The sequence below is a fragment of the Colias philodice genome, chromosome 14, assembly GCF_061535455.1.
Source record: "Colias philodice isolate Cphi_HAF_F1 chromosome 14, ilColPhil1 Martin Lab GWU primary, whole genome shotgun sequence".
NCBI classification, from domain to species: domain Eukaryota; kingdom Metazoa; phylum Arthropoda; class Insecta; order Lepidoptera; family Pieridae; genus Colias; species Colias philodice.
The window spans coordinates 4,407,436-4,419,504 of record NC_143099.1 but is presented as its reverse complement, the minus strand read 5'-3'; the positions used below and the strand labels follow the sequence as shown (position 1 = coordinate 4,419,504).

Below are 12,069 nucleotides of genomic sequence, written 5' to 3'. Positions count from 1 at the left end.
AGGATCAACGAATATAAATACAAAATTTCAAAGATCTAGGTGTTGGAAATCTTCACTTATATAAATTAATAATAAATTTATTTTTCAAGTATGACAGCACTTTTTCCCCCTACTAGAAGTATGGCAAATATAATAATGGTCACATTTTATCAAATACTCTCCAAAAAGCCAAATGCAATACTGGTACAAAAAGATAGGCGAAATAAAAAAAAATTGCAGATTTTCGGCGGTATGGCGACCATTTGGAATCGTCCGAAAAGTATGGCATGGCGATTTTCGTAAATGGCTGCACGACGATGGTTACCTGTGCAAAAGTTAGCTTGGTACAAATGGTTGAATAATTGTTTTTTTTAAATCAACACAGTCGCGTCGGTATGGCGGGCTGTAAGTCATACCGGAAAAGTATGGCATGACACTACCGCCTACTTCTTTTTTATGGGCTATCGGTAAATTCTAAAATTTTTGTGTTACAAATCGTTTGACTTTCGCTATTTTTCCGACGAGTTCGACTAACGCCCACGCGACTAACCCACCGGTACCAGCGTTCACACCATCATTTTTCTTTTTGTCATTGCGTACTAAGACCCCTGTAGAACCGCCATCCTGTTACAAATGACTCGAAATTTTGTGTCAGTATCTCCCGGTCTATTAATGTACTGTATCGGTCAATTAGGGAAAGCTGGCATGTTCACAGTACTCACACTTATGCAATTTCACTTACAGTATGTTCAAAAATAAATGCGACTCTAGTTTCATTTTAGACTTGAATTGTAAAATGGGTGCGTTGTAGATATGTATATGCAAATATAATTACTTATGAAAGCTCTCATAATTTACCTGTAATATTATAATTTAAAAGTAAATCAATTGATGAAGTTAATTATTTATTCTAATAATAATCAATTGGATAAAAGTATTAATAATCATTCAATTATCAAATAATAATTAAATTCCTGACTTTGGTCGAGTAAAGATATCTAAGAAATATTATATTTGTAGTAAGTACGTAATACCTACCAATACGCGCTAACAAATATGTGTTACATGTTTATTGTATAATTTTCACACTATTGGTTTTAAACTCAAACTCAAACATTTATACAATTAGACTTCTTCTAGAAGCACTTTTGAATCGTCATAACAGTTTAACAGTTTTAACATTTACCACCAATTCAGAAAGCAGTATCTATAGAGAAGAAGAAGAATCTATTTTAATCATAATTGTAATCTTCTACTTCACTGTAACTTTCATCGCTCGAAGAACTCGATGTTTCGTTGTCGGAATTTCTTAATGTTATTATAAATGAGTCAGTGTAATTATCTACTTTTGGTTCTAATTGAATATATTTTTCCTCGTGTTCTCGCGTCTTTCTCCAAACGTCACTAAACATATCCAGACTAATAGCATTTGCTTCCTTTCTAAATAATTCTTACACAGTTTTCAAGTTAAAGTTCACATTTTGTGATGCTACTTTCCCTTTAATTATGCCCCATAGTAACTCTATTGGGTTGAGATCTTTGAGGATTGCATCAAGTAGGTAAAAATTGTGTATAGTTTGGCTTATTTTTTTTAATAATGTGATAACTCTGATTATTAATTAGTTATTTGATTTTTGAAAAAAAAAAATGCCGATTTTAGTCAAAATTTATATTTTTCTAACAAGATCCTTATCATCCAAATTTCCACCTTGGTGAGAAAAATTGACATTTCTAATGAAAATGAACAAAAAATTAAATGATTTTATTAAATACTGTAAAATAGTCTATAATTCTTCCATTTACTGTATCACAAAATTCTTCATAGATTTTTAGATATTCGTACTACACCAATTTCATCACCCTGTATTTATAAACAATTGCAAAATATGACACATACATAGGCCGGGAGATACTGACACAAAATTTCGGGTCATTTGTAACAGAATGGCGGTTCTACAGAGGTCTTATTACGCAATGACTAAAAGAAAAATGATGGTCAGAACTCAGAACGCTGGTACCGGCGGAGTGCGGACTAGTCGCGTGGGCGTTAGTCAAACTCGTCGGATAAATAGCGAAAGTCAAACGATTTACAAATCGTTTGACTTTTCCGCGGTATGGCGACCATTTGGAATCGTCCGAAAAGTATGGCATGGCAATTTTAGTAAATGGCTGCACGACGATGGTTACCTGTGCAAAAGTGAGCTCGGTACAAATGGTTGAATTGTTTTTTTTTAAATCAACGCATTCACGTCGGTATGGCGGACTGTAAGTCACATCGTAACTGTATGGCATGACACTACCGCCTACATCTTTTTTAAGGGCTATCGGTAAATTCTAAAATTTTTGTGTTACAAATCGTTGGACTTTCGCTATTTATCCGACGAGTGTGACTAACGCCCACGCGACTAGTCCGCCGGTACCAGCGTTCTGACCATCATTTTTCTTTTTGTCATTGCGTACTAAGACCCCTCTAGACCGCCATCCTGTTACAAATGGCCCGAAATTTTGTGTCAGTATCTCCCGGCCTAACATGTGCAATGTGTAAATGTGTTGACGTTCCAGCTCTTCTTAATATACCTATACATTGTGAACGACAAGCCGACAAGAATTTATTATGGGCTTGTTCTTGTTAGACTTCTTTATAATTATTTACTGTTTATTGAATGCAGGCTCACGCGGAGAATACCGACATGTCTTGACATTTAAATATTACGCGTTTATGTCGTAAAGCCTTTGGAAATCTGGGGGCACGGTAGTGCCCCCGCCAAGACGAGCCAGGCGAAAGCGAAGCGTACGGGCACTACCTACCTTTTCTCGAAGCGCTTCGACGTTTTTTTGAACCCTCATAACTTGGGTTTGGATTATGCTAGATCAACAAAATTTTCGGGATATATTGTCAATAGCGGACTTATTGAACATATTAAGTTTTAATTACATTAGCTTTTATACTTCAGATTTTATTTATATCTAAAAAACGCTAATTTCGTCACTGACTCACTGATGATCATCAAAATTCTTAAGGTGTTTCCTAATGTCCTAGAAAGCTGAAATTTTGTATGTAAGCTAGTATTAGCACACAAACAACAAAAAAATTATAAAACTTGTAACTTTCATCCCCCAACCCCTTAAACTAGGGGATGGGAGTTTGTATGAGACCTGTAATTTTAAATTAAATTTTGATGACGCTAGAGGTCTAATCTAATAATCTAAAACTTGGTTCCCCTAGATATATATATGTATAGGTACTCCTTGTTAAAAAAAATAAAAAATTTAATCGACATAATATATTGAGACATATACTTCAGATCAGATCATATATAAATATGAATGAATAGAAGTGTTGCGAACGTCTCCTGCCTCTTACGTCCACACAGTAGCTAAAAATAAAAAAAAAATGTCCTTGACAGCGAGCGCGTCGATTGTCGATTGTCTTGCTACTGATTTAAAAGTGAACATGGATTGTGAAATAGTTTCACTTGAAGTAAATCTTGGACCTTGCCATCATCATGTGGTTCATATGCCGGGAGATTGTTCCTGCCTCTTTCATTCCTTGACATATTTAATGTGTGAAGAAATAGACTTTGAAGTGGCGTTGCAAGTCAGGACTGCTATTGTGCGATATGTTGTAAACCACTGGGATGAACTACAATTATTGTATACTTGTGCCGACAATGGGGAAAATAGAGAGTGGGCTATAAAAAAAGGCGTCTCTGATGTGCAAGAAATACACCCCAAAAAAAGAAGAAAAAAAAAAAATTTGTTACAAACAACTTACAAAAAGAAATGAAATCCCACTACATTCGCTACATTCACATCGGCGTAAGGTGAAAAATTAATTCACTGTTCATTACTTTTGTGTTATACAATAGTTCTTGTAGTAACGAACGGCCAAGCCACATATTTTGACTAAGGTGTAGAGCAGGGATGCACAGACTTATTAAGACTAGGGGCCGCTCGGGCATATTATGAACTGATGGCGGGCCGCCGGAAGTATAGGTAATTAAAGACAATAAAGAATTCATAATAATGTATTAAAATTGAAAAAGAATTTATTAATTTTAAGCGTGGCACTGCATAGTGCTTACAATCTTTTTTTTATATTTGGCTTAAATTTACTTGTAGCAACACGTAAAACTGCTTCCAAACTTTCGTTTGCAAGGCGGTTTCGATTTTTTGTTTTATTATTATTTAATATCGAAAAGGTTTGTTCACATATATAGGTAGAACCAAATAAGCTGGCACATTTCAGAGTGTTTATGCACAACTCTTTGTACATATTTTTATCAATGCAGCGGTAAAAGTTCAGCAAGTCTCCTTCGTTGAATTTGTTGCGTAAATCTTGGTCGTTTTGAATGTCGATAATTTCTAACTGCATTGACTCTGGCGCATTTTCAACTGAAATCGTGAAAGTATTGCTCAATATGTTCAACAGAGGTTTCACTTTTTTAAACTCCGAAAATCTGTCTTGAAAAGATTGAATCGAAATATCCAGCTTTTCTACATAACTGGAATTAATCGCAGTTTTGTTGAATTTTTCAGCCATTTTCTTACAATTCCGAAAATGGTTGTTATTTCCAGAATTCAATTGCGATCTGAAATGTGTCAGCTTGCATTGAAAGGATGATACATGAGCGTAGAGCTAGGGATATCAGTTTATTTTTGCCTTGAAGCCGTGACGTGTTCAAAACATTCAAATAATTTGTTATGTCAACTAAAAATCCAAATCACATAACCAATCAGGATTTTTAAGTTCCGGTACATCCCTTTGCTTTTCCGCCAGAAATATTCAGTTTTATTCTGGAATAGAATTTAATATTTTTCGAATGTACGAGAGTATTATTTATGAAGTATGCTGTCGGCGGGCCACCAGTATTCGACAGGCGGGCCGCATGCGGCCCGCGGGCCGCGGTCTGTGCATCACTGGTGTAGAGTTTGTGAAGTTAGGCCTTGTAGAGTTAGGGCGTGTAGTGTTAGGCGCGGGTCAAACACAAGCGGCGCGGGCGCGGGCGTGCCATAAGCGCACCTCTTGAATCTGTTTTGCACCACGTCCTTCTTATACATTTTGTATGAAAGAATTTTGGAAAGGCGACGAGGCGGCACGCCACGGTTGCGCCGCGGGCGTACCGCAGGCGTACCGCAGGCGCGCTTCCCCCATCGCATCCAAATAGAGGTCAATTCACGGTCATACACAATCAAAAACAAATCGGGTGGTAGGAGACGGTAGCCTGTCAGTCAAAAATGTGTTCTCTCTGTGTGGAATTATATAGAGCTGCTATTACATACCCTTCTTCGTTTTGTTTTTAAAGGTGAATTGAATTAATCGATGAAATGATTTACACAGGTGATGGCAGTAGGGAAAGTGAAAATGAAGAAGAGCATAATGAAAGTTCCCATGTATTTACAATGTCAGAAATAAAGATAATCCTGATTTTGATTGTGTTTTTTATTTATTTGTAATTGTAATAATATTGTGGAATGATCAGTACTGTAAATACTTTTGAACTGAGATTTTAATGATAAGATTTATATGGTTTAAACTTTAAATGTAAACCTGTGTTTGAAAACCATATTTTATCTATACTAATACATATTATAAAGAGGAAAGGTTTGTATGTATGTATGTATGTATGTATGGTTTTCACGCATAAACTAGGTACTGGACCGATTTTGATGAAATTTGGCACAGATAATCTTTAGACCCTGAGAAAGAACATAGGCTACCTTTTATTGCGAAATATGTACCACGGGCGAAGCCGGGGCGGACCGCTAGTACAATATAAATTTTGTGTTATTTTAACCTTCTTTTCTTCCATCATTACACCAGTACTACTTTAAAATTACTTTAAAAGTACTATAAAATTTTCCAAGTAAATTCCAACATTTCCAACAAAGATATATTTGCAATCGTGGGGTTATCCTCGCTATTTACTTACAAGGAATTATCAAAACACTAGCGACCCGCCCCGGCTTCGCACGGGTGCAATGCTGATACTAAATACACTACAGAAAAATTGTGAACGTTGTATAGGTATAAAAATATAGCGGCCCGCTCCGGCATCGCACGGGTATAAAATACATAGCCGGGCGGCCGCAAACGCTACGTCCCGCAATTTTTAAATCTGTAATATCTTCGAAAATATTCACTTAAATCATAAGGTGTAAAGGGCCATATAGATCTATATTAAATGAACAATGTATCCATGGTATTTAATTACGTTAAGGATTAATGCTGTATTGGTTAAAATCGCTTCGAAAATTAGCCATTATTTGTCGTAAAAAGTAAATGACAAAAAAAGTTATTGTGGGTTATCCATAAGAGATAGACATATACCATCGCGGACTTTTCTGTAGACCTTTTCAATGTGTATAATACTTAGTACATTATTTTGATAAAACTCGTAGGGTTAAGCCTGCGTTTGCAATGTAAGCGGAATAAATGTAATTTTTTACGACATCACATTAGAAACCTCAAAATTAACAGTACTTCTCCACTACTTAATGGATCTTATTATACATATAAACCTTCCTCTTGAATCACTCTATCTACTAAAAAAAACCGCATCAAAATCCGTTGCGTAGTTTCAAAGATTTAAGCGTACAAAGGGACATAGGGACATAGGGACAGGGAAAGCGACTTTGTTTTAAAATACTATGTAGTGAAAATCGTTACTTTCAAATTAACGTTACTTTCAAATCTCTTTTAGCACAAAAAACATAATTTTACTAAATTATGCATGAAGAAAATGCATTTAACCACTCTATATAAATATCATTTTCGGACGCCAACAGCGCGCCCGATGCGCGCCGGCAGCGCGCCCGAGGCGCGCCGGCAGCGCGCCCGAGGCGCGCCGGCTGGCACGCCCGCGGCGCGCCGGCTGGCGCGCCGCGCCGCTTGTATATGTCCCGCGCCTTAGAAGCTTGGCTCTACATGAGATCTGATAACTTTTTGACAGTGCGAGTCATATGGGCTCGTCTTGGCAACATTTTACATGAAAATGTTTTTGGTGGGATTCATATTTTATAAGCTTATTTATCGCGTGGATGGACACAAAATATTTTCCAAAAATGTTATGGCTATCAAATACAGGTTTTTTGATTGAATACAGAACGGAATAGAAACGTAACTAATCTCTATGTATGAACTCAATACCAAGATCATTTATTAAAATAAAATAAAAACGCATTAAAGAACCTTCATGACTGGCTAGTATAAAATTGAATGTCTACCTAATTTATAACTTAGATATAATCGTAATAACAATAGCTATAAACATACAAACATGCAAATAATGTATTATCATACACGCGAACGCATTTTAAAATTCAGAACGGAACTTGCTTGATATTCAAACGAATCTAGCTAATATTTACGAACGCATAAATTTTCACGTGACATGCCTCTGCGACTGAACTAGATACTGCATTTACTTTGTAGATTACGCCGGCTTGTTTTTGTAAATATTTAATGGTTTTACGAAATAGCATCTACCGATATAGTGGTAGTTCTATTATTGGCACCAATTTAAAATGAATAAATTTGAAATTTATTAAAAAAAAAAACATATTCCAACTCTGCCAGCTTTAGGGGCATTTGAATTCACATGTCATTAAAATTAATTATCAATTATTAGGAGACGCTACAATTAACAATTAACTATGTGTTCAATATAGGTTAATGCTGCACATTTTAGCTATATAGCCTTGACTGTAGGCATTATTAATTTACCCGAAATATAAGTTTAATTGTCATTCGCTACACACGAGCTACAACAGCTGAAACGATTAACGATAAAATATCTTTGTCCCAATTACTTTCATCTACTAAACCTTAGATTATAAATAATGAAGCGTGACCAATATTCACATTTTTATGTTTCGTAATAACCTCGACTATTGGTCTAATTTCCACGGTTGAACTAAGCTATTAATATTATGCCCATTTGGGCGCGGCGGCTGCGTTGAAAGTACCGGTTAGATTACTTGCTTTTAATGAATTACTGTAACAGCGAATACATGAGTTATATAAATTGACTGTCACCGATATGATTGTTTATTTCTAGTTGTCGTCATATTGATACCTAGAAGTGTAGGGAATGGGGACGCCATGAACCAACTTTGTGCTATTCAAATAAGTAGGACACAACACAGCGTGCGATTAGATGATTTTGGAACTTTAAAGTGTTGCCTCCTTTATTAGGTCTATAAGACTTAAATAATAACTAAATTGTGATTAATGTCCTGACGTTGTGGAATACTGGTATTCAAATTTAAATGAGTAAATGAATGAATTCCAAGTCAAGTTCAATATTTACTAGAGGAAGGACTTATTCAATTTTAGTGCAGAACTATTTGACATAATTAAGAGACATCATGGAAAGCAGTGACCACAAAGATTTTAGAAAAAGTGGGATACGAGACTAAGTCATTGACACGACATGCATCATCGCTTCGGAATATCGTTGCCACAATATATACTAGAATTAATACAATTGTTCGATTGTAAAACTCTTAAAATCACTCTTTAGGAAATATTACATGAGCTTTTCATATTAGTACGCTAGATGAAAGAAACGTTCTGCTAGACACTCTTATAACTTAGTTGCATAAAATTATCACAATTTAAAGTGGTAATTTATATAAATGCAATAAATAGACTGCAATTTGAATGAATTCATTTCTGACTGTTAATCAATCATATCAATCAGTTTTAACAATACAGTTAAGAAAAAAATATCGTTAGTATAATCATGTATAATTTAGAATTGAGGAAAAGTTACAAAACATTACTGAATATTATATAACTGAATTTATAGAGTTCGTGAAAGAAAAATACCGATATCTATATCAATCAAATTATGAAAGTGATTAAATTTTTTCAAAGTTTTGCAAGTATAAATGTTCTTTGCAAGTAGGAAATTGCCAATACTTTATGAATTTCTAATTGAATAATTTATATGATAAGCTTACTGGTGACTGATTCTGTTTGATGTTGAATCGCGTAATCAATTAAGCCTTCGAGCTTATCGATAAAAAAAAAATCATCTCCCCTTACAATCAAGTTTTGTAACAAAATAATTATGAACTAGATTTCCGCCCGCGGCTTCGTCCGCGTTTTCAAAGAAAAACCCGCATAGTTCCCGTTTCTATGGGATTTTCGGGGTAAAAAGCCTATGTATGTCTCATTCGGGGTCTTCAGCTACTAACATATTAAATTTTATTGTAATCGGTTCAGTAGTATTTGTCTGCATTAGTAACAAACATCCATCCAGCCTCACAAACTTTTGCATTTATAATAATAGTAGGATTTCTAGTTATATTACTCAAAATGAGAGTTAATGAAATTAGTATTTTGCATGTAAACTTAGATGTTAGTTTAATGTTTATTGTTGAGTATATTATCTGCTTACCTGCACGCAGATGTAATCAAATGTGACCATTATAAAATAAATACCATATAAGCACGATAATTTTATAATAACCACGTTTACAGTAATGATACTAAAAACGAATATGGTTGCGAATTATGGACCTTGGTTTTAATAATTTTAATTAACATCAAACAATGTTGCTCAAGAATAATTCTTAGACATCAGTTCTCTAGAAATTATCAAAATGTAAGTAGTCAAACTTTTATATGTACATATAAAGGAATGATTTATACTTCAAGTATTTTTAATAAATATAAGGTATATCTATTATCGATAATCTACAGACATGCTTGCGTAAAAAACACTTTAAAGAAATAATTATAATATCTATTAATATGTTTTTTTTTTTGCATAATGTGTACAAAGATAACAAAATTGCATTACAATACGAATCAACCATGAATCAACACCTCAATGCAAGTAACAATAGTTTACTTTGCAAAGATCAATAACTATTATAATTTACTATTGTTGTTGGTCTTTCGAAATACACGCAAGTAGCAAACTCTACATTTTCTGGTTATTTCTCATTCGCTGTAAATAGTTACTTGCCAATATTTTTTGTACTTACCAGTGCATGATATAAGCTACCACAGCCCATATTTGTACAAACAATCTAACAATCAGAAAGTGATAAAAAGTCAATCATGTAAGGGCATAAGGAAAGTGTAAGAGCAAAGAGGTGCGGAACGCGAAAGTTGATAAGAATCATTACGACGCTGTCTCGACGTGTATTGACGATTGCTTTGAATTTATTATATTGCATGTGCCTTTTTTATTGAGGTAAAAGGTCTTTTACTTGTAATTTCGAAATATTATCGTCAAAATGCCGGTTTAAAGTGCTCTTTAGCATACTTATTCGTATTGAATGATATTTGTTATCTTACAAACTTTTAACGATGTTAACTTCTATTGAGTTCATCTGAAAACAGTTACTCTGAAATTCATAAAAAAATCGCTGGAAATAAATTATTGCTGTGACTATATATTAACAAGGCCTACTATTTGAAGACGGCAAACCGGCCGTTAACTCAAACTCATTCTAGCTCTACATATCTTGTAATCCTTCACTGATCGACTATGCAATTGTTTAAATATGTGACAATTATAGTCCTAAATATATTATTTCTCCATGCATCTCAACATAGCATTATGCATTTAACGAAGAATCCAGTGCAGTTAGTTGCACGCATGTGTAATCCGAGTCTGCGGTGATTATTTCAAATTACCCAGCTGTCCACTTGCGGTTAAATATTTACCGACAATTAAGTAAATTAACACAGTCTTCTAAATATTTAGAAGGGCTAAATATTTAGAAGCAAAGGGCTAATTTGGAGTCTTAATGAATACCTTAGTTTCAGTCTCACACATAATTTGTTGAAAATTTTACACACTGAATTGCCTCTATCCATATATAGGTATAAATTATTCTTCTTCTTTTAGTAAACAAACCTTAAAGCTTTTAATTAAGGATGGGATATATTATTTCATTCACATATTAATGTTAAATGCATGGAAACGGATATGAAGCCCTTCACATGTGTGCTTTAATTCATTTCCTTACCGTCATAGGGATTCCTTTATGCATTTGTAATAATGCGTCTACATTTATTGATGTATTATGTTATAGCTTGATATTTCAATTAAAACTAATACGTTGAACAGTTCTATATATGTATTTATTAGATAACGATTTACAAATAGGAACTTGTAATAAGCATGATTGTCAAATAAATGTAACAAATGAATAAAATAAGTCGAGTACAATTGCTTAGAATTTGTTGTCATTGCATTTAATTCATTTGAATTGCGTGCGGACCTAATTACGTTTTCTATATTAAGTCGGAAGTAGACCAAATAATTATACATTGTATTCCGATATACAAATAATACAGTGAAAGTATTAAATACAGAAATAATCAGCGGCCCGGCAGACTCCAGGTGAATGACACGTGATGCACTTGACGACATTATGCAAGCGACAGGTTTTGGATAATATCCAGTGAATTACATAATAATTACTTGTAAGAAACCACATTATGTTTTCATAATTTTGATTAAGTACTTCTCTTGTTGCAGGTGGGGATTCTTTTCGTAAAAATGTCTTGCTGTAATACTGAGCAAATTACTTAAGGTAAGTGAATGTTTTAGTTGTTAAAAAGCGATCTTCCACAATATTTCAAGTGATCTAAAGGTAATTACAGCTAGGAACTTATTCAGTGTTAATTTTGAAAAGTATTGAATTTTTTGCGATATATTTTATGCAAAAACTGCATAGGCGTATCTAATCGCGCTTCGCTTATTTAGATAGTCCGATATTCTTGAACTTGTCGTTAATTTAATTTAATTGCCATAAAAATTAATACAATTGTTCTTTGATTTTACTGCGTCTCATTCAAGTTCAAGGGCAGGAAGGATTTAAAACCGACCAACATGAATAATCTTTTCATTGAAAACTTCATATGTTACTTAAAATACTTTTTCCTAACCACGTTTTAACAGTTCTTCATCCGTACAGACAATTATCTCATAGATATTACGGCTGCCAGGTTGGCTGTGGTTTACTATTTTTTCTCCACATAACGTTCTGACATTCATGATTACATAATACGTAAAAAGAACAGAATGGACAGAGCAAGCGATATTTAGTTTTTACAGGCGA

The 12,069-nt window shown here is 34.1% G+C and overlaps 1 protein-coding gene across 4 annotated transcripts in view; it reads left to right on the top strand.

The window, feature by feature from the left end:
- The window catches only part of LOC149482770 (uncharacterized), a 100,424-nt gene that overhangs the window by 35,363 nt on the left and 52,992 nt on the right, over positions 1–12,069 (top strand). Inside the window, exon 2 of one of the 4 annotated variants that reach the window (XM_089703249.1) lies at positions 11,487–11,541. The exons of the other annotated variants lie outside the window; for them this stretch is intronic. The gene's annotated coding sequence lies outside the window, so the exon portion shown is untranslated. The remainder of the gene's footprint in view (positions 1–11,486; positions 11,542–12,069) is intronic. 4 annotated transcript variants of the gene reach the window in all.